Genomic DNA, 24,356 nt, shown 5'->3' on the forward strand with positions numbered 1-24,356 from the left:
CGCTATGTAATAGCCTGCAAGATGCAGTCTGTGCAGTAATTCTGACGAGAATGCCCTTATTTTTTAAAGCAGCAATCATTTACAAGGCAAAGCCAGGTTGCCTGCTTTTTTAAATATGGGTATACTCACTGTAATTCCCGCACAACCTGCATTTCGCAGACTATTACATAAGCCCCTATATGATCTGTAATGTTTGCCTATTCTTCACAAAATAAATGCACAATTTTTTGCAGAATATCTTGAAAACTCCCAAATTCTGACTCATCACATCCCCCATACATGCAGGTTGGCTCTCCCCTGCGTTATCTCTAGAGTGAAGGTCCAAAAATGAAGAAACTAATCTCCATTGTAAAACCACCAGTGATTTATAGTGTCCTTCATTACTGTTACTTTCACTGGAATTCCCTGTGTTTTGTATAGTGATCACTGGAATGTTGTATATATGCAGGGCCGAAACTAGGATGACAAAACTGGGGCAAGGGTGGCAAAAATCTCCCAGTTTTACCTGGAGTTATCGTTTAAGGATTTTTATATATATATATATATATATATATATATATATAAAAGCCATGACTTTTAAGGTAAAAGGCTGCATTTGATGACTTGACTTCCAGCTTCTGTGGCCAAGGATACTTACCAGATGCTGCAGGCAGTAGGGGGGCAGATGATGAGGGTGTCTCCGGGGAGGCAGCTATCTGCTAAAAGCACTAATTCTCGCCCATGTTGCGGCCATCTCACTGTGTATACTTTGCCCCCGAAACTCTTCTTAGGAGAATAAGACACTTATTGGAGGAGAGGAGCTGTCTGCGTGATGGCTTCATGCGGCTGGACCAATAGGTTGTGTCGGGGGAATAATGATGGCCATACATCTTCTACATGCATAAACAGGGAAAATATTATCATTTATTCTCACTAAGACTGTCAACTACCTCTCAGCGCCTCCTCAAATACGGTGCCCGGGGCATGTGACAACCCCTCTCCCCCAAAAAACAGGAAAATATGGTTATTTAGTATAACTGAGACTGTCTCCTACCTCTCGGCGCCTCCTCAAATACGGTTCCCTGGGTATGTGACTCCACCCCCACTCCCCAACTTGCAGCCCTGATATATGTATGTCAATCACTACAATAGTCTCTGATTGCTTTCACTAGAATGCTCTCTGTGTTGTATATGGTCACTGAGATGCTCACTGTATTGAACAGAGGTCACTAGAATTAGCAATGAGTATTGGTCAACACACATGATATTGTGTCTAATTATAGCTTATTGAAGTAACTATTTTCTATATATTTCATTGGCTGTATAAAACTACACCCATATTAGACAAACCAGGCTCATAAATAAAGTTTTAGTAATGTTTATTAATTTTGTTTCAGTGCACTTCTACAAGACTTTAGGACACATTCTTGTATTTATTTGTTACCACATTCCAATCTTTGCCAACTCTCCCAATACTTTACCCTCCCTCAAATTACATTTGGCCTTTAAATGGCAGTTGTTAGTTTAAAAGTGGTGTGATAATGTGTTTTGCATGAATCTACAGGTAAAACTATGTATGTTCAGAAAAATGTATCCTACAAATCTTCAGAATGAAGAGGCATTCCACAAATAATGAATAGGTCTGACGTCATTTATCTCAGGAGAATGAAAGTACAAGGTAACTTAAATCAGCTTTCTTAATTCCATTTTTTTCTATTTCTCACAGGGGCGTTTAGAAACGTTCCTTTGGAGAATATAACACTCATGTAAACACACAAATCATATAAATCCTCTTCTCAACAGATGAACAAATCAAAGACATCTGTTAAGAGCATCTCTGTGAAATGACGGAGCAGAACACTGATTTTCCCTGCACACCAGTGGGGTACAAAGAAATCATGCTTATTTATATCCTGTCAGCAGCTTTCTTGCAGGCAGTTATATTAGTTTTGTGTGAGAGGAGGTGCAGTGAGAGGAGGTGCAGTGTGTATGAAGGAATGTTAAAAGATTATTGTGCAACATTCCCAGCAAAATAAATTACAACTTTCTATTGTATTAGAATGTGAGATTACAAGAGCAATTTTGACTGTGGAATGTTTACCAGACATATATAATAGAGTTGTAGGACAATCTGTGCCAGAGATACTGAAAACTAGAGATACTGTAAGCAAAGTTACAGCCCAAGTTATAGGGAAATGTAGGAGGAACAAAAATGATGGAGGAAATTGCATGCTCAAACGAGGAATAGAATGAATATTCCATCTTTGATGCAACACAAAATAGTCACAGTGTAAAGAGAACATGCTATAAATAAAAATTCCTATGCAACTATCTCCTACAGGGTACTGAAGAAGCATGTGGAAATTCAGGTTGGGATTGATATGTTGGGGGTCGGGATGCTGGTGGTCAGAATACCAACCGCGGCATCCAGATGGTTAGAATCCCAGATGGTTAGAATCCCGACAGAGGCAAGGTAAGTATACTTACCTTACCCTAATGGCCCCTAACCCTCCCTTCCCGCAGACTAAACATAACCCTCCACCTCCTGCAGCCTAACCCTAACCCTCCCTGGTGGTGCCTAAACCTAACCTCCCCTTCTCGCAGACTAGACCAATCTCTCCCTCCCCCGCAGCCTAATCCTAACCCTGCCTGGAGGTGCCTAAACCAACCCCCCCCCCCCTTCAATCTATTCCTGGCCCCCCTACCCACAGCCTAAATCTAAACACCCCCTCATTGCAGCTTACCTATCAGATGGGTCGGCAAACGCTCATTCGGTATCCCAACAGTAGGAATTCCGGTGCCAGGATTGTGATCCTTGTCAGGATGCCGGCGCCGGCATTCCGAGCAGTGTTGGGATTCTAGCATTGGTATTTCGACTGCCAAGATCCCGACCACCTAACTGGGATCCCGTTAATTCAATTATAAGCCTATAAGGTTCCCAATGTACTTTCTGCAATAACATCATATACTGCATTTGGGGGACATTTAAGAAAAATGTTCTACAGAATACTTTGTAGAACAGGCACTGTCCCATACTTGCCAAATGTCTCTAATTTAAAGTTATATTTCTCTAACGTCCTAGTGGATGCTGGGGACTCCGTAGGACCATGGGGAATAGACGGGCTCCGCAGGAGACATGGGCACTTTAAGAAAGAATTTAGATTCTGGTGTGCTCTGGCTCCTCCCTCTATGTCCCTCCTCCAGACCTCAGTTTGATACTGTGCCCAGCCGAGCTGGGTGCTTTTCAGTGAGCTCTCCTGAGTTTGCTGAGAGAAAGTATTTTGTTAGGTTTTTTATTTTCAGGAAGCTCTGCTGGCAACAGACTCCCTGCATTGTGGGACAGAGGGGAGAGAAGCAGCCCTACTCTCTGAAGCTAGGTCCTGCTTCTTAGGCTACTGGACACCATTAGGGATCGTACGCAGGATCTCACCCTCGCCGTCCGATCCCAGAGCCGCGCCGCCTTCCCCTCGCAGAGCCGGAAGACAGAAGCCGGGTGAGTATGAGAAGCAAGAAGACTTCAAATCGGCGGCAGAAGACTCCGTTCTTCACTGAGGTAACGCACAGCACTGCAGCCGTGCGCCATTGCTCCCACACACCTCACATACTCCGGTCACTGTAAGGGTGCAGGGCGCAGGGGGGGGCGCCCTGGGCAGCATTTGGACCTCTTTTTGGCAAAAGTAAACATACATACAGTTGGGCACTGTATATATGTATGAGCCCCCGCCAAGAAAATGTATATTTAAGCGGGACAGAAGCCCGCCGTCGAGGGGGCGGGGCTTCTTCCTCAGCACTCACCAGCGCCATTTTTTCGCCACAGCTCCGCTGAGAGGAAGCTCCCCAGTCTCTCCCCTGCAGATACACGGTAGAAGAGGGTAAAAAGAGAGGGGGGGCACATAATTAGGCGCAAATATCAATATAAACAGCAGCTACTGGATTAACATTAAGTTACTGTGTTATTCCTGGGTTTATAACGCTGGGGTGTGTGCTGGCATACTCTCTCTCTGTCTCTCCAAAGGGCCTTGTGGGGGAACTGTCTTCAAAAAGAGCATCCCCTGTGTGTGTGGTGTGTCGGTACGCTTGTGTCAACATGTTTGACGAGGAAGGCTATGTGGAAGCAGAGTGGGAGCAAATGAATGTGGTGTCTCCGCCGACGGCGCCGACACCTGATTGGATGGATATGTGGAAGGTTTTAAATGATAATGCTAATTCCTTGCATAAAAGGTTAGAAAAAGCTGAAGCCTCAGGACAGTCAGGGTCTCAACCCATGCCTGATCCTATGTCGCAGAGGCCGTCAGGGTCTCAGAAGCGCCCACTATCGCAAATTGTTGACACAGATACCGACATGGATTCTGACTCCAGTGTCGATTACGATGATGCAAAGTTACAGCCTAAATTGGCTAAATCCATCCGTTATATGATTATAGCAATTAAGGATGTGTTGCACATCACAGAGGAAACCCCGGTCCCTGACAAGAGGGTACATATGTATGGGGAAAAGAAGCCGGAGGTAACCTTTCCCCCCTCACACGAACTAAATGAGTTATGTGAAAAGGCTTGGGAATCTCCAGATAAAAAACTGCAGATCTCCAAAAGGATTCTTATGGCGTATCCTTTCCTGCCAACGGACAGGTTACGCTGGGAATCCTCCCCTAAGGTGGACAAAGCTTTAACACGCTTATCCAAGAAGGTAGCACTGCCGTCACAGGGGACGGCTGCCCTATAAGATGCTGCGGATCGCAAACAGGAGGTTACCCTGAAGTCCATTTATACGCATTCGGGTACCTTGCTGAGGCCGGCGATCGCGTCGGCCTGGGTGTGTAGTGCTGTAGCAGCATGGACGGATACCTAATCTGAGGAATATGATACCTTAGACAAGGATACTATATTGTTGACCTTGGGGCATATTAAAGACGCTGTCCTATATATGAGAGATGCTCAAAGAGACATTAGTCTGCTGGGTTCTAGAATAAATGCTATGTCAATTTCTGCCAGAAGGGTCCTGTGGACTCGGCAATGGACAGGTGATGCCGACTCAAAAAGGCATATGGAGGTTTTACCTTACAAGGGTGAGGAATTGTTTGGGGAGGGTCTCTCGGACCTGGTCTCCACAGCTACTGCTGGAAAGTCACATTTTTTGCCATATGTTTTCTCACAGCCTAAGAGAGCACCGTATTATCAAATGCAGTCCTTTCGATCACAGAAAAACAAGAAAGTCCGAGGTGCGTCCTTTCTTGCCAGAGGCAGGGGCAGAGGAAAGAAGCTGCACAACACAGCTAGTTCCCAGAAACAGAAGTCCTCCCCGGCTTCCACAAAATCAAATGCATGACGCTGGGGCTCCACAGGCGGAGCAAGGCCTGGTGGGGGCACGTCTTCGAAATTTCAGCCACAAGTGGGTTCACTCCCAGTTGGCTCCCTGGGCAATAGATATTGTGTCTCAGGGATACAAGCTGGAATTCGAAGAGATGCCCCCTCACCGATACCTCAAATCGGCCCTGCCAGCTTCCCCCTACGAGAGGGAAATAGTGTTAACTGCAATTCACAAATTGTATCTTCAACAGGTGGTGGTCAAGGTTCCCCTCCTTCAACAAGGAAGGGGTTATTATTCGACCATGTTTGTAGTCCCGAAACCGGACGGTTCGGTCAGACCCATATTGAATTTAAAATCCCTGAACATGTACCTGAAAAGGTTCAAGTTCAAGATGGAATCGCTGAGAGCGGTCATCGCAAGCCTGGAAGGGGGGGATTTTATGGTGTCTCTGGACATAAAGGATGCATACCTTCATGTCCCCATTTATCCACTTCATCAGGCGTACCTCAGATTTGTGGTACAGGATTGTCATTACCAATTTCAGACGTTGCCGTTTGGTCTCTCCACGGCTCCGAGAATATTTACCAAGGTAATGGCGGAAATGATGGTGCTCCTGCGGAAGCAAGGGGTCACAATTATCCCATACTTGGACAATCTCATCATAAAAGCGAGATCAAGAGAGCAGTTGCTGATCAGCGTAGCACTTTCTCTGGAAGTGTTACGGCAACACAGTTGGATTCTAAATATTCCAAAGTCGCAGTTGGTTCCTACGACTCGTCTGCCTTTCCTAGGCATGATTCTAGACACAGACCAGAAAAGGGTTTATCTCCTGATAGAGAAAGCTCAGGAACTCATGACACTGGTCAGGAACCTATTAAAACCAAAACAGGTGTCAGTGCATCACTGCACTCGAGTCCTGGGAAAGATGGTGGCATCATACGAGGCCATTCCCTTCGGCAGGTTCCATGCTAGGACCTTTCAATGGGACTTACTGGACAAGTGGTCCAGATCACATCTTCAGATGCATCGGTTAATCACCCTATCCCCCAGGGCCAGGATGTCTCTCCTGTGGTGGCTGCAGAGTGCTCACCTTCTCGAGGGCCGCAGATTCGGCATTCAGGACTGAGTCCTGGTGACCACGGATGCAAGCCTCCGAGGGTGGGGAGCAGTCACACAGGGAAGAAATTTCCAAGGTCTGTGGTCAAGTCAGGAGACTTGCCTTCACATCAACATCCTGAACTAAGGGCCATATACAACGCCCTACGTCAAGCGGAGACCCTGCTTCGCGACCAACCGGTTCTGATTCAGTCAGACAACATCACCGCAGTGGCTCATGTAAACTGACAAGGCGACACAAGGAGCAGGGTGGCGATGGCGGAAGCCACCAGAATTCTTCGCTGGGCGGAAAATCACGTAAGCGCGCTGTCAGCAGTGTTCATCCCGGGAGTGGACAACTGGGAAGCAGACTTCCTCAGCAGACACGACCTCCACCCGGGAGAGTGGGGACTTCATCAGGAAGTCTTCGCACAGATTGTAAGTCGGTGGGAACTGCCACAGGTGGACATGATGGCATCCCGCCTCAACAAAAAACTACAGAGGTATTGCGCCAAGTCAAGAGACCCTCAGGCGATAGCTGTAGATGCCCTGGTGACACCGTGGGTGTTCCAGTCGGTCTATGTATTTCCTCCTCTTCCTCTCATAACCAAGGTGCTGAGAATAATAAGAAAAAGAGGAGTGAGAACAATACTCATTGTTCCAGATTGGCCACGAAGGACTTGGTATCCAGATCTGCAAGAAATGCTCACCGAGGACCCGTGGCCTCTTCCTCTAAGATAGGACTTGTTGCAACAGGGGCCCTGTCTGTTCCAAGACTTACCGCGGCTGCGTTTGACGGCATGGCGGTTGAACGCCGGATCCTAGCAGAGAAAGGCATTCCGGATGAGGTCATTCCTACGCTGATAAAGGCTAGGAAGGAAGTGACAGCTCAACATTATCACCGTATATGGCGAAAATATGTTGCTTGGTGTGAGGCCAGGAATGCCCCTACGGAGGAATTCCAGCTGGGCCGTTTCCTTCACTTCCTACAGTCAGGAGTGAATTTGGGCCTACAATTGGGTTCCATTAAGGTCCAGATTTCGGCCCTATCCATTTTCTTTCAAAAGGAGTTGACTTCTCTACCTGAAGTTCAGACGTTTGTAAAGGGAGTGCTGCATATTCAGCCCCCTTTTGTGCCTCCAGTGGCACCTTGGGATCTTAACGTGGTGTTGAGTTTCCTGAAATCCCACTGGTTTGAACCACTCAAAATGGTGGAGTTGAAATATCTCACGTGGAAGGTGGTCATGCTATTAGCCTTGGCTTCGGCTAGGCGTGTGTCAGAGTTGGCGGCTTTGTCACATAAAAGCCCCTATCTGGTTTTCCATGCGGATAGAGCAGAATTGCGGACCCGTCCACAATTTCTGCCGAAAGTGGTTTCATCCTTTCATATAAACCAACCTATTGTAGTGCTTGTGGCTACTAATGACTTGGAGGATTCCGAGTTACTTGATGTGGTCAGGGCTTTGAAGCTTTATGTAGCCAGAACGGCTAGGGTCAGGAAAACAGAATCTTTGTTTATCCTGTATGCTTCCAACAAGCTTGGTGCTCCTGCTTCAAAGCAAACTATTGCTCGCTGGATCTGTAACACGATTCAGCAGGCTCATTCTGCGGCTGGATTGCCGCTGCCTAAATCAGTTAAGGCCCATTCCACGAGGAAGGTGGGCTCTTCTTGGGCGGCTGCCCGAGGGGTCTCGGCATTACAGCTTTGCCGAGCGGCTACTTGGTCAGGTTCAAACACTTTTGCAAAGTTCTACAAGTTTGATACCCTGGCTGAGGAGGACCTTGTGTTTGCTCAATCGGTGCTGCAGAGTCATCCGCACTCTCCCGCCCGTTTGGGAGCTTTGGTATAATCCCCATGGTCCTTACGGAGTCCCCAGCATCCACTAGGACGTTAGAGAAAATAAGATTTTACTTACCGGTAAATCTATTTCTCGTAGTCCGTAGTGGATGCTGGGCGCCCGTCCCAGGTGCGGAATTCTGCTGCAATACTTGTATATAGTTATTGCTTCAATAAGGGTTATGTTATGGTTGCATCAGGGTTGACCTGATGCTCTGTTGTTGTTCATACTGTTAACTGGGTAACTTTATCACAAGTTATACGGTGTGATTGGTGTGGCTGGTATGAATCTTGCCCTGGATTACCAAAATCCTTTCCTTGAACTGTCAGCTCTTCTGGGCACAGTTTCTCTAACTGAGGTCTGGAGGAGGGGCATAGAGGGAGGAGCCAGAGCACACCAGAACCTAAAATTCTTTCTTAAAGTGCCCATGTCTCCTGCGGAGCCCGTCTATCCCCATGGTCCTTACGGAGTCCCCAGCATCCACTACGGACTACGAGAAATAGATTTACCGGTAAGTAAAATCTTATTATTTGACCCAGGAAATGTTCCTCTTTTTCATTATTGTAGTGAGTGGCACATTAAAATATATTTTTTTTTTATTTGTGCCTCTTTGATGCAATTCTTACCATCTATTCTTAATTTCTAGGCATCATAAGTTGATATTTATTAAAATAGAGTATTGAAACGTAGAAAAATTATGTTATGATGAAAGTGAGGTAACTTGACATGATGGAATTGGTTGTTTCTCCAAGGTCTGAAAACTGACGCTTCCTTACTAGCCAAATTATGGGGAGATGTACTAAGCAGTGGAGAAGTTGCCCATGGAAACCAATCAGCATTGAAGTAACATAGAATTTGAAACATAGAATTTGAAGGCAGATAAGAACCACTTGGCCGGGGGGCGTGGCTTGACTGGAGAGGAGAGCAGACGTGCATCTGCTGGCCTCCTCTCTCCAGTGCTTTATATCCCCATATTTAGTAAGCCTTCCCTTTGTGTACCCTCTCCGGGGGCTCCCCTTCCCTCCCAACAAGCCTCCTAAGCCCTGCAGTGACTGCCGCAGAGCCGGGGAGCAGTTTTCACTGCTCTCGCAGGTTGCGGCCTATACACTGCCTTAAGCCGGGGACTCGCGTACTCCCGGCACCCGCGATTCGAGCTCCACAGCGGAGACGCGGCGCTGGGAAGCGGCGCGGACCCCACACAGTAGCGCCGGACCATCTAGAAGCCTCCCCTGACCCCCAGGGTGGATACCCCCTGAGGCAGCAGATCGGGGAGACGCCTGGCAGCGGGAGAGAGCGGCGGCTCTGAGGCCCAGGGAGAAGCGGCGGCCATCTTTGATTACACTGGAGGAGCAGAAACTGAGGTATCAGTGTGCCTGTGTACCTGCTGGGGTCTCTGGATTAGGGCTACACCAGGATTGGTGGCCCTCTAGCACTGTTCTCCTCCTGCTCTTACTTTGGGGCCCCTGTTGAGGGATTTGTGCATACACCTGTGTGGGGAGAAATAGCCTTATACTTGGCACTAATATTTTCTACTGCAACCGCCCCATCTAGTGGCCTCTGGGTGTAATAGCATACATTTCTCATACAGTGTGCTGGATATAAAATACATATTTCGCTGCAGAAATCATAGGACCGCAGATATCCCGGCACCCACCGAGACGATCGGCCGTGATGTCCTCATGGTTGAATAACCAGGATATCATGAAGTGATCGCTCTGAGATAACTCTGCCTACACCCGAAGGCTCCTATGGCATGATATGACAACTTGACTTTTGCGTGGATCCCTCCTCGATTGATACCTCAGAAGCCCTGTACCAACCGTTCCTCTACTTTTATCATTCAGCGCAGCCATGCCTCCCAAGAAATATAAGGCCGCTAAAACTGTCTCCCAGGTGGCGTTCTTTAAACCTTCTCCTCAGGCCGCTAAAGCAAAGGAAGCACTGGGTGGTGCCTTTAAACCTGCTGTCCCGGTGCCCTCGCCATCTAGAGACATGCCCGCCCCTGCCACAGCACACCCCAGCCCCATCAATGATGGTGACTCGCTTACGGTGGGTGCTATGAAACATCTTCTAACACAATTTAAGGATGAAGTCGCGGCAGAATTCAGAGCTACTATGAAGGCATGTCAGAGATCTATTGACGAGATAGGTGGCCGCACCGATCACCTAGAAACGAAAATGGGTGAGGTGGTGTCGTCACACAACGACCTGATCTCTTCTCATGATCTGCTCCAAAATGAGGTCACGGCGCTCAGGGACAAACTCTCGGATATTGAGGACAGAGCGAGACGTAACAACATTAAGCTACGTGGTGTGCCGGAAGCTGTCGCTAATAGCGCCTTAAAAGATTTTGCAGTTGACCTCTTCAGCAAACTCCTTCCTTCGTTCCGCTCAGTGGACTTTCTACTTGACCGTATCCACAGGCTTCCTAAAGCCAGGAACGCTCCTGACGGTGTCCCCCGCGATGTCCTCATGAGGCTACACTATTTCCACGTGAAGGAGGCAATCTTGAAAGCTGCTAGACCCTCGGATACTGCATCGGAGGCTTTGGGCTCACTTCAGATATTCGGAGACCTGTCCCCTGCTACTTTGGCGAAACGGTGTTCTCTTTACCCCATCACATCAGTGCTACGTAAAGAGAACATTCTGTACAGATGGGGATATCCCACTAAGTTACTTATTTCTCGAGAAGGTTCTACTGTTGTCATAACGAATGTCGAGGAGGGTAAAAAGATCCTAGCATCATGGAACTCTGCAAGTTCTTCTACACACACCTCTCCTGAGCGGGGCCTTCAGCTGGACTGGGCCTCTTCGGCTGCAGAACTTTGAGAAGCAAGGGAGGCGGTTAATGTTTTCTATCTAGCGGAGGTCCAACGCAACCTACATAGACTGAACCAAAAATTTTATGTTTATGGCAACAGAGCTGGTAGATTACTGGCGAGGAAGCTGAGGGGGAAGAGGGCGAAAGAAAAAATCCATATTGTCCACTCAGATCGGGGTAAGAGAGTCTACGATCCCGACGAAATTGCAAATGTCTTTGCATCCTATTACTCTAAATTATACAACTTAAAGGGGGATTCTTCTACTTTCCAACCTACAGACATAGATGTTCAGAATTTTCTGAGTAACATTCCTCTCCCCTCGTTGTCGTTGGAGTCATGTAGCTCACTCAGTGCGCCTTGGACTTTAGCCGAAGTCGAAAAGGCTATTGACTCCCTTCCAGCGGATAAGGCCCCGGGACCCGATGGTTACCCTTCTGTTTTTTTTTAAATCCTTTAAGGAGAACTTGGCCCCGGTCCTCTTGATAGTGTTTAATGAAGCCTCAGAGTCTGGCCACTTCCCCAAAGAGATGCTGGAAGCTCAAATCATCACCATTCCCAAACCGGGAAAAAGCCCTACCTCAGTCCAAAATTTTAGACCAAGTGCTTTATTAAACACGGATCTAAAAATCTATGCCAAATTAATTGCTAACCGTATCAGTCCCCTTCTCCCTTCGCTTATCAACCCTGATCAAGTGGGCTTCGTTTTAAACAGACAGGCCCCGGATAATACGCGTAGGGTGATTAATGTTATTGAACACTCTGCCTGTAGAAGAGAACCCCTCCTAGTTTTGTCTCTGGACGCCGAAAAGGCGTTCGATAGATTGAACTGGGACTTTATGAGATTAACGCTGGACAAATTTGGCTTCTCTGGAAGGATATTAGGCTCTATCCTGGCTCTCTACTCCACACCCAGTGCGCTGGTCTTTGTTAACGGATGCCTTTCTTCACCCTTCAATATTTCTAAGGGCTGTCCGCTATCTCCTCTTATTTTTGCATTGGCGATAGAACCCTTGGCTACCTGCATTAGATCCCGGGACTCGATTAGAGGCCCGGTTATAGGGGGCATTTCCCACAAAATTAGTTTGTTTGCGGATGATATTCTGCTATGTCTTTCTGACCCCGAGGCTTCCTTGCCAGTTCTTCATGACGTCCTACAAAGTTATTCGGATGTTTCCTTTTATAAATTAAATACAAATAAGACTGAAGCCCTCCCACTCAATATAACTCCGACCGTGGTCTCTAGGTTGAAGGATTCGTACAAATATGCCTGGAAGTCCTACTCTTTGAGATATCTAGGAATTAATTTAACCAGAGAAGATAATTTGATTGAGTGTAATTACGCCCCGTTATTAAAAGCGTTTACAGAGCTGACTGGGGAGTGGATGCTACAGGAGGTGTCTTGGTTGGGTAGGATTGCTGCTGCCAAAATGGTCCTATTGCCGAAATTAATGTACCTGTTTCGCGCCATACCTAGGCCCCTTCCTAGACTCTTTTATAATAAATTTAATCAGGTCCTGATCAGATATGTGTGGGGAGGCTCTAGACCAAAAATTGCAAAAAAAACTCTCATTTTGCCCAAATTGTCTGGAGGGGTAGCTTTCCCAGATATAGAAAAATACCATGCTGCATGCCTGATGAGTCAGTCTAGTGACTGGTTCGACACCTCGAGTCCGAAACCTTGGGTTATCCTGGAAGCTTCATGCTTAGACACTGTTTCTCTCCCTGACCTGTTTTGGTTACCACTGTCTGCTGCTCGGAGTAGGGCCGGATCCTGCAAGTCTATTAAAACGACCCTAGATTCATGGCATAAACTAGTGCTCTCTTCGGAAGAGATTAATTTACCTGCCCCCTGCCTGTCGTTATCTGCCCTTATGTCATCGATTCCTAATGTCTCCCTAGAGGAGTGGATTCGTAGGGGGCTCTCCACTGTGGGCGATTTATTTGTAGGCGACGTCTTGATGTCCTTTTCTCAACTGCAAGAGAGATTTGGGATTCGGACTCAAGATTTTTTCAAATACCTGCAGGTGAGAAGTTGGTTACACTCATTTACTCCCTCACATCTCCACAAACCTTCTCTTCCGGCTTATATTATAAGCCGATTGGAATCGTCCTCGCATAAATATGGGATTACGTGGTGGTACCAATTTCAATTGACTAATGGCCCACAGACAAAATTAAAAGCTCAGACTTTATGGGAAAGAGATTTGAATAGGTCCTTTGTTGATGCAGATTGGGACAGTATATTTAGATCTTGTTTTAAAGTCTCCAAATGTGTTAACCACTCTGAAATGTTCTACAAGCTTATACAGAGGGCCTACTTTACCCCTGCAAAACAACACAGGATCTGGCCTTCACAATCTAAATCATGTTGGAGAAAATGCGGCTCTACGGGGGATATCTATCACATCTTCTAGGCATGCCCTCATATACAACCACTTTGGAGAGAAGTTTTACACATGGCTAGCATAGTGTTAGGGCTCAACATCCCCATGGACCCAGCTCTGGCGCTATTCCATTTATACGTTGACCGCCTCTCCGTAGGTGATCGCTACGTCTTGGGACATATCTTGATAGCCACTAAAGCTGCTATAGCACAATTGTAGAAGTCTGAGAATATTCCTACCTTAGCGTTTATTCAAAATAAAACTCACAAACATTTCATTTTCAAAACAGTGGAGGCTAAATACTCTTCCTCGGCTAACTCTATCCACCTGAAATGGGTAGGATGGTCCGACTATAGGAGTAGAGAGGGTAGGCTAACAGTTTATAGCTCTCCAATTGATGTGTCTGTGCTTCACCCATCCTAGATTGACCTCTACAAGAAGGTTGTGCTATCAGGTATTTTCTAAGTTTAATATATTTTAGTCCTTGTTTTTTCTCAATGCTTTCTCCTTCTCATGTATTTGAAAGCCTAATGTAGCCAATTGTATATTCATCCGACTGTGAGCTGTTTATAATCTGCATATGGTAACCATTCTGGACTTCCCCTGTGTTCCCCCTACCTCTCTTTTTTCAGTTCCCCATTTTTGTGTGTAAACCCTTTAATAAAAATTTAATGTTTAAAAAAAAAAGAACCACTTGGCCCACCTAGTCTGCCCCCTTTTTTTTTATCCTTTAGGCAATCTCAACCCTTTTTGAACCTTAATTCATATGCCTATCCCGAGCATGTTTAAATTGCTCTACAGTGTTAGCCTCTGCCACCTCTGATGGGAGGCTATTCCACTTATCCACTACCCTTTCTGTGAATGGTTAGTCATTTGGGGGTGCACCAGGGGTTCTGCACTATGTCCTCACATTTTTACCTTGAAATAAAGATATTCCCTACCTTTTCACCTGCTCAGGGGGGTGCACACAAAAAACGCAGAAAATGCCATGTGATTTGGAAATTGGATTGCAAATGTAATTCAAGGCACGAGTTTGCCGTGACAACGGCTTGCAGGACCCACAAGTAATATGATTGACCCCACGAAGATTCTAATATAAATCAAAGCAGTACCTGCTCTCTTTTTTCCTCTTACATTACATTCATATTTACCTAATTTATTTCCAAGCACTGCTCATATGACTCTTTAAGCTATTTTTAATTACTGTCTAATTTTCCCTACATACTGTACACCAACTTCTCATGTGCAGAAGTAGAATCTTTTCTTTGGAATTTTGCACTGTACACATGTAGAATTGTTCTAAGGCATAGGTTCTAAAACTCAGTCCTCAGGACCCCAAACAGTTCACGTTTTCCAGGTCACCCATTAGGTGCACAGGTGTTTATTACTCTTTGACACTTTTTTAATTTTTTTAACTTGCATAAGTAAAGAGAAGCCCGGAGAGGAGGAACTGCGGGGGAACTTCAAAGGGGGGCAGCCTGGCCTGACATCATCAATCCCCGCCCCTACCTCAGGAAACCGCCAAGATTTGCGGGTCTGTGGGGAGGGGGCAGGGCTAAAATATTGCAATTCGCATAATTTTAGCATAATTTTAGCCCCACCCCCACCCCACGGACCCGCAAATGATGGAGATTATCTCTCCATCCTGCCCGCTTCACTAGGGTGTGGCCAGGATGCCAGAGATCTGCCTGCTCTTCCGGGGATGCAGGGGGCTACCCCAAAAATCCTGATCCTCCCGTTACTTCCGGGAGAGTAGGCAAGAATGCTATGATTAGAACTCAAAATGAGTCCCCGGTCTGCATAGGATGGAACAACAACCTGGATCATCTTATTGTAACAATGGTGAAAGAAATAATGAAAAAGTTACAAAAGCAAAAGAGAAGGAAGGAGCTTTATCAAATAGGCAAAGAAAGGAGGCAGAAGGAAGAGAATAATGAGAAGGAAAAGCACAAGTTTAGAGAAAAGGCAGAAGTAGTAGGAAGAAAGAATATACTCATCATCATTACAACCTCATGGCACAGCGGGGGGAGAAGGTTCCATGTGAGCAGCATATGTCAGTGTTTTCTTGAAGCTCAACCAATCAAACCAAGTAGCGGTAACCTGTGAGGAGGATTGGCTTGAGGAGGATGTAAATCATTGACACATTTTAAAAGATAAACAGGTGAAGCTAATTATTTTGCTTGCGATTCTGTGTTGAGACCTGGAAAACATAAACTGTTTGGGGTCCTAAGAACCGAGTTTGAGAACCTATGTTCAAAGGACATTACATTAATTGTTGTAATCCATGCATCTCTCACACAAATATTACTTAAACCTCCACAAAAGCCAAGATCTTGCAATGCATTATTTTACACATCGATATAAAGTCTGGCATAATGCACAACACCAGAATAATGTGGTTTTTGCACTGTGCCATCTGTTCACAAATAATGCCCAATATGTGAATTCTACACTACAAGTTTGCCACCTGGCAAAAAAAGAGTAACCAGACCTCTGTCTTTCACATTTTCCTGTATGTGAACTCAGCCAGGAAAAATATTTGGGTTTCTGGAGAGCGTCAAATACTGTGTATTAACATTTTTCCTCTCAAATATTTATTTTCATATCTCATTTAATAGGAGTAACCTTTGCATTACGAACTAGCATTTCAGTTTGTTTCCTATGTCATTTTGTCTAACTTTCAACGTCACGTCAGGTTACTGCTATTCGTAAGAGCTCTAAGGCAATACACTTGTTTCAGATTTTAGTAACCAATATTTTAAATTGCTACTGTAACTAAGGTTTGGAGCGTTTTACTGAATACACAGCAAATTTGCATTCACTTTAGCCAGAATGATGTCTAATTTAAAATTGTTAATTTTATTTTAAATGAATGAATGGAAAAATCAAGTGGGCTGTGGTAAAGCATATTCTTCCTATTTAGTGGTGCTTTGTGCATATAACGTGCCCGTTACTATGGCATTGCATGCGTGTCAAACTGGCAACAACTGCTTTTTTCCCCTCAAGATTACAGACAGACTACAAACTAGACAGACACAAGCAGATTAAATAACTGTATCCAGGTTTGGTGGGACAGCCACCTGTTTTACATCTTAGGGGGATATTTAATTAGTGCCGAATTTTCAGACAGTCAGGAAAATCGGCACTAATTCGACCTATGTGTAGTCAATAGACTGTGTTTTCGCCCGTTTTTGGATCCATTTTCGGCCATGCCTTTTCGTTATATTTTTTTTTATTGTTGAATCGGCATGGGCAAAAACTAACCTAAAAATGGGAGAAAATGCCAGCAAATTGCTGGATTTTTTGACCAGTTGAAAAAAATGAGGACCCTACACCTCATGCTAGCAGTGGGGCGAGCGCTGAGTCTCCTTGTGAGCTTGGTGGCTTGCTGTGCTCGCCACAGGAGCCATTCCCACTCTATGGGTGTTGTGGACACCCACAAATGGGAATAGCCCTGATGCCCCCGGGATTCTGGCTGTCGGTATTGCCGGCTATTGGAATTTTGGCGTCGGTATTCTGAACGCCGGGGTCCTGACAGCCAGCATTTTAACTGCAATCCAAATGCAAAAAGTAAATATCAGTGCAAATCAATTACTTTTTTAGGTGATAATTATCATGAGGTGAATTGCCAAACCGTTGTATGTACTTTTCTGACACCTCCTGCTTAAAACCCAAAAAGTCAGAAGGATCGTGAGGCCCCGCTTTCACGGTCTGTATTTATACTAAAAATCAAGATCAAGTGCGCTTTTGCCCTTGTATTTCAAGTACATTCCCTCCCCAGAATCACTTAAAATCTTAGCAATTAATTGGCTATCCTATTAAACTAGATGGAAGACATAGGGCTATATTCAATTAGCAGTGATAACGGACTTTTCACGTGAAAAGTCCGGTTTTCGGGTGAAAAACCGGACTTTTCACGTGAAATGCAATTACAGCCTATTCAATTATCCTGGAAAATTTATCGGTGATCATGTTTTCACTAATTTCACTTCACCTTCTCTGAAGCAGGTGAAAAGTTGGGAAAAGTCACTATTTTAAGGTAAAAATGTTTGGATATGGTACAGAACTCCTGGGACACCCCCCTTTATGACTAATTAGGCACGTTGAAGTTTTTAATTATTTTTAATTGGCCAATAATGGCATGTCATTTTTGGGGTGAAAAAGTAAAAAGTGATGGAAATTGGGGTTCAAGGTATGGGACAGGTATATTGGGGTGCTTTATGAGTGGGACAGGTGTTTTTTAGGCTTGCAGATGGGAGTAATCGGTCTGTTTCCACTTTTTTTTTAAAGTACCCTAAAATGACCCAAATATATACTTATACCCATTTTCATGTACTCCAAATTTAATGAGAGCATTTATTTTGCTCAAAAAAACTTGCTTTCTATCATTTTTTTGCATTTAAAAAAAAATGCATATAACCGCCATTTCACACAATTTAAGTCCCCAAAAACTCTCTAATGTGATCTCTAACACACTTCTCTTCTGTTTTCCTATGTTAGTTTAGCATTTTTTGGGGTACAGGCTGATTTCCCCATTTTCACCTGCACTTTTCACTGCAAGAATTTTCATGTGAAACCCGGTCGGAATTGAATAGGTCGAAAAATGGAGTGTTTTCGCTGCAATTTTCGGCCGATTGCCGTGAAAAATTTTCGGGTGAAAAATTGCCGCGAATTTGCGAAAAATTGAAAAACGGAGCGTTTTCGCGGCAATTTTCGGCCGATTGCCGCGAAAAATTTTCGGGCGAAAAATTGCCGCGAATTTGCGGATAATTGAATATCCCCCATAATGTTAATGCAAGTTGTCCTCAATTGTCTTAATTGAGATTCTTGTTACCTGTATTGAAGAGCCCACTAACTTGTTTTCTAAGTCATCCATTGTCCTTTAATAGAGTTCTAGTAACTAAACCCTCCAGGCTGAGAGCTACACCAATGTGGGATTTATGCATGCCTCAGTGAAGAGAGAAAAATCAATCTATGTTATGAGATTTTCTAAATATTGCTGTGTAACCAGGAAGCGGTGAAGATCCCGCCGCACAGGATCCCGGCGATCACAATGCCGACGTCAGCATTATAGCGCTGTGCTGGATCCCGGCACCACAGGCTTTTCTCCCCCTATGGATGTCCACAGCACCCACAGAGAGAGAATATAACCTCACCGCAGTGTGGCGAGTGCAGTGAGCCCGCAAGTGGCTTAATAGGGCTCACCCTGCTGCGGCATCCTGGTGTCCGGGATGCCGCTGTCGGTATACTAATGCCTGGCATCCCGGCCATCGTTATTACATACTGAATCCGTGTAACCGACCTGTGAAGGTGGAGGGTATTCATATACACAGACAGACCTATAAAAGCAAAAAACTTCCTGAAAACCCCCCAATACTGTACATATTAATTCAGGAAATGTTCCCAGTGTGCATATATAGAGCATACAGTACTTCCAAACATTCCAATTTATGAAATCAGGGATGGGCATAGCCATCTTGCAGTGAGGGTATGTATTAGGGTTGTCCATCCACCATCAATGTTTCAAAATCATCAGTGGTCTCCAGCCGATGGTGAATATTTCTACCATTGATGTTGGAGCTTCAGATGGTCTCCCGCCATTGATGGTAGCCATAGGCCAGATGTTCTGTCCCCCCACCCCACCCCTTCCATAGTGCTGCACTGTGGGTAAGAGCCAGAGGTGTTGCAGGGCTGCCGACTGACAGCTGAGCCTGTAAAGTCAGCTATAGAGAGACGGGGTATCGGCTACCCAGCACACTGTATGTGAGTGACATAAAGTCAGTATGCTCGGATGCTGATGACATGCTCTGCTCTATACCTTACTTGACAAGCTCAACTGTCAGTCAGCAGCCCTGCATTGTCTTCAGCTCTTACACACATAAAGTGTGCCTGGTGCGAGGATGCTGACCTAGACTCCAGGCCCTACCCCCAAGGCTTCTTGCACATGTATGGACCACCACTGGTATAAACCATTGATGGTATAGGGCCAAATAGGTAGGAACCATCAATGGTACATTCCATCATTGTCATCAATGGTAATCATCGATGGAGGGTGCTCTGATGGCCATCTCTAGTATGGATACATCACAAGAGGCAGCAGATGTAATCATGCCTCTAAGTGGGTGTGAATGAAAGCCAGGTTACTTCTAATGTATTAAATAGGAATGAATACAAAGTGTAAGGAGATAGCTTTTCCTACAGGGCTAAAGAGTATTAATGATAAACACTTCCATGGAACGCTTTACAAATTTGCAAGTCATCTTTATGCAGGGGCTGTGCTAATCTTCCCTGTATCGTTCCAATTTTAGTATATGGTAAACACTTTCATGTCATAATTTTGTTTTTTTGGAGAATGTTATCTTAACTTTTGTAGAACATTTTATTTTAACCCATTTAGAAACAAACTTCCTGAACTTCTGTAATACTTAAGGCAGCCCTGTTTCTGCAAACATTTTCTACTAGAAACTGTATTGACTTTGTATAGACTGATAATATAATAATTGACTGCATAAACACATTGAAGTGAAATTATACATAACATAATTAAAAGACAGTGATAAACTCATGAGCAGGGTCCTCTTCCCTTATGTGCTTTTCTTTCAATTACTTAAACTATCTTCTGTTCCATACTCCCTTCAACAGCATCAAATCCCTCATTTTTTCTGCCCCCCTGAAACTTATTTCAGTGTCATCTGCTGATGCAACTAATAGGCCCTACACATAGGCGTGCGCAGCACATTTTATTAGGGGGTGCACCGCCGGAATGGTGTGCATAGCACCGCCTTTTGGGTGTGTCTAGCACCATCTATTAACGGTCAACACAATATAAAATATCTACCCTTGTACCAATCCTAATAATGCAGATACATTGTCAGATGTTGTGGTGTGCACCAAACAAATACCCCTGCTGGCACTCACTGCAATTACACTGCTCCTCCTCAGCCTGGTCTGGCTCCCCCTCTCTTTTCATGTGGCGGGTGGGCGTGCGAGCAGCATGACATCATCACGTCACATCACACTGTTTTTGTACATGGAGGTGGAGCCGGGAGTTTGAAAGCCAGTGGCAGTGGCACCCTTGATTAACCCAGGCATCTGGTCAGTAGTGCAGTCCTGACAGGGTGCAGCGCAGAGGGGACAGTAATCAGCCTGCTTGGCAATCGCTGCATCAGGCATATGAGATCGGGGTGCCAGAGATTAGGGGGTGCCTGTGCGCACCAGGCACCCCCCCTGCGCACGCCTATGGCCCTACACACTGGGTGATAACACTCAAAGATATGAACGATCTTGTTCATTAATGAACAAGATACCGTTCATATCTTTGAATGTTGAAGCACCAGCGATGAACGATGCGCGGCCCCGCGCTCGTTCATCGCTGGTGCCCCGTCGCCTGTGCATGCAGGCCAATATAGACGATCTCGTCCATATTTGCCTGCACTTCTATGGAGCTGGCCGGGTGACGGGTGGAGTGAAGAAACTTCACTCCCCCCCGTCACTGCCCCCCCCCCCCGCCCCCGGGTCGCCCATCGGCCATATCCGTCGTCGGGCAGCTCGGCGGCGGATCGCTCAATATGTAGGGCCCTTAAGTTAATATACTCTGTACTTGTCCTATCTGGTCTTGAACTGTAAGTTAAGTGTCTTGTTTTGCTTATTTGTTTATGTACTCTGTAATCGGGAGCCCCCCCACCCCTTATTTTATTATTTGTTTTGTTAGTTCTAAGCCCTCATTTGATGATGTTCAATGTAATAGAATAATTAAACAAAAGCCACTAACTATGACATTTTTTATTATGTATACTTATTTACTAAATAAAGGGGCAATATGTACATGTCCTACCTGTTTACACTTCATTCAAGATGGCATATGGTACAGTACAGTAGAAATATTTTACAGTTACTGGGACAGTACCAACACAAGCATCTAAGTGCCGCCCCACAACAAATGCCACCCCTAGGCACGTGCCTAATGGAAAATTCACAACTGGCCACATGCAGTATGTCTTAAACTTTTACCTTGGCAAAACCATGTTGCGCTGCAGGGGGTGCAAAGGTATAGTGAACATACAGATTTAATTTTCCCAGTATTTTTGTGCTAGGTGAAAAAGCAGGTAGTGTTTACCCTACACACACATACTTTCCAACTGCTCTGTGGGCAGGCCGTAACCTCACATCATGATGCAATTTGTGTAACTTAGCCCCGTCCACTCCCTACAGACCCGAGATTTCTTGCATTATCTTCCCATTCTGCCCACTTAAAAAGTGGGTGGGATTCGAGAGGTCCACCTACTCTTTCAGGGGGTGCAGAGAACTACCCAAGAAAACTGGCATCTCCCACAGCTTCTGGGAGAGAAGTCCAGTATGCCAGTATGCTTATCATGTTAGACAGCAGGAGGCGCTGCTATCAGATATTTTTTCCACTTTCCATAAAATTGAATAGTCATGCAGTCTGCTTGAAAAGAAAGACTTGATGGGTTAGCCTGACTCCTTGGGTAGACTAGCCCCCACTTCCCCAAATTACATCCAGGATCTCCAGGAGGGCAAAATGTAGTTGTCAGCAAAAATGAGTATAGTATTACCACTAAGATGTCACATTTAAATGTGTCTTTTGTTTACTTGCCAAATACATCAAATTTTAATTTATTGATTTTGAGCGCTGCTAAGAAAGGAGAAATAAAAGTATAATTTAAATGTAAAAAAGAAGGAATGTTACCTAGGAAAGGAAAGGTTTTGACTGTAAGTAAGCACCACAAGTAATACAACTACTTCAGCTTAATGGATTACGCAGTATAGAGTAACTTTTAAGAACGTCAGCTCACTCTATTATAGTAAATGGCACTAGCTCTCCAAAGTGTATAGCAACAACATGCTTTTTGGGTTATCACATTTCAATGCTAGTGAACAAACATACAATTATATTTCCTTTGGATATATTTTTATTATATGTTTGGCTGCGTCTTCAATAACATTTGGAATAGGAATGATGGTGACCATATGTTCTCTATAACAACCCTGCTTGTACATATCAGTTCAAATATATCATGTCTTCCCCATTATTTTCCCTAGGTAACAACGTCTGCTATTTTGGCTTGCTTTCAGGAAATCCCAAGAGCTTGTCTCTTCTTAACAGGAACAAACACAGGGAGTAAAATGCCTTTCCACAATGTAAGCTTGGCAGAAATTCCCAGGATATAGAGCAGAACAATTGACAGCGTTTTCAAAACTGCATTTCTATTGGATAGACTGATAGCGCTGAATCTGTCTCACTTGGCTAGCTAAGTGTATAAACTGCATTCTAGTTATTAGTACTATTAGGCCATTTATTAATAAGAACTACTAGTCTATGTTTGTGTATAAAGAGATGTGTGTCTCCTGTGAGACACAACCTCTTAGTACCATTCCAGGTAACACATATTGATGTCATGTTTGTTTTACTTTATTTCAGTTGACTTAGTTGAGGCGATAATCATATTGTATGGGTAGTATACTAAGCTCTATATCAATCAGTCAAGTCATATTATTAACATTTAGATGGGTAAAGAGTACACGGGGCATGAGTTTTGGCAACTCTGCTGTTACAGGACAATTCAGTTGCCTGCTGTGCACATCAACAAAAATTACTGTACCTCAACATTGCACATTTTTCTGCACACATCTATGAATGCATAGGAAACTGTATGATACTGTCTGTCGTGAGGTGCCAGAGTTCTGAACTTTTCTCTGGCACTTTGTTGCCATTGACACTGATTGAATTGTCCCAGAGTTTTAAAAGAGCCTGCCCTGAGCAGAGAGGAGTAACTCCTTTTTTGGAAATTAGAACAATGCAGAACCCACCAGATCAGAGGAGAACAGGTAACCTAGCGATCAGGGGAGCACAGGTAACTAAGCAATCAGAAGAGCACATGAAACTCAGCAATCAGGAAGCACAGGAGCACAAGTTCCAACCTATCTGCGAGGCCTGTTTTGTTTGCTGACATGTGGCCCTCCTACCCAATTGACAAACAGCCCACCGGCACACATTACACTGCATTGTCCCTTCCATTCTGTTATTTCATCTCTGCAATAGAGCAACTCTGCCATCCAGCAATGCTGCCGTGGCTACATGGTATGTTATACATTTGGTTCTGCCCATGTCAGGCCACTTCTAAAAACATTTCCAGGGTAAGAAACATACAATTGGTACAAATAACTTGTTTCCATAACCTATATGTAACATATGTAATGAAACACTGGATGATCAAAACCAAAACCTCATGCACCTTAAAATTTCAAGAAAGCTTTCCAAATTGCCTAGTGTTTGGGAAGTTTATCTCACTCAGTAAGTACCCTGATTTCCTCTAGTGTAGCAGATGAAACCACTCAACTACAGCTGACAGAGAACAATCCTGTGTACAGCGCTGAGTGAAACTGTACGCACAATTCAGAAAAAAAGAAAAAGAATACAGAATAATAAAACATTACTACTCTGAGGGCCCTATTTACAGTATGCATACCTTTAACTATCAAATGTCATTGCTGCTATTTGCAGTGATAATAGATGAATTTAGGGACCAATGTATCAATAATGTCATACCGGAACGGAGCACACTATAGACAGCCTTTTAACCGATTTCTTATCCTGGCATCAAAAGAACTTCCAGCTTCTGATCTGGTGTCCAGCCTGCCAGTGAGGAATCTGAAGATCCTTCACCAGCTATGCTGTAGCCTACAGGGTAGACATGTTCATGGCAGAGCTATCCAGTAAAAGCTCCTAATAGATAAGCTTTTCAGGGCTGGTTATATGGCTCCAGATTACAGTCCCCCTCCACAAGGGGACTGCGGTCTGCGGTGTTCATAGCAGTAAATACAGTAACTCTGATAGCTCCTGTCCAGCATTTGCTAAATAGCCCTGATACTTTAGATTGCTTTAATCATGTGGACAAAATGTTTCTGCATG

The 24,356-nt window shown here is 44.7% G+C and overlaps 1 protein-coding gene and 1 pseudogene across 1 annotated transcript in view; both read right to left on the reverse strand.

Annotated features, from left to right (window-relative positions):
• Nucleotides 1-24,356, reverse strand: part of FBXL7 (F-box and leucine rich repeat protein 7) — a 400,185-nt gene that overhangs the window by 31,766 nt on the left and 344,063 nt on the right. The gene's annotated exons all lie outside the window — the stretch shown is intronic.
• LOC134931341 (U6 spliceosomal RNA) lies at nt 19,652-19,752 on the reverse strand (annotated as a pseudogene).

Source organism: Pseudophryne corroboree, chromosome 5 (genome assembly GCF_028390025.1).
Source record: "Pseudophryne corroboree isolate aPseCor3 chromosome 5, aPseCor3.hap2, whole genome shotgun sequence".
In the NCBI taxonomy this organism is placed as follows: domain Eukaryota; kingdom Metazoa; phylum Chordata; class Amphibia; order Anura; family Myobatrachidae; genus Pseudophryne; species Pseudophryne corroboree.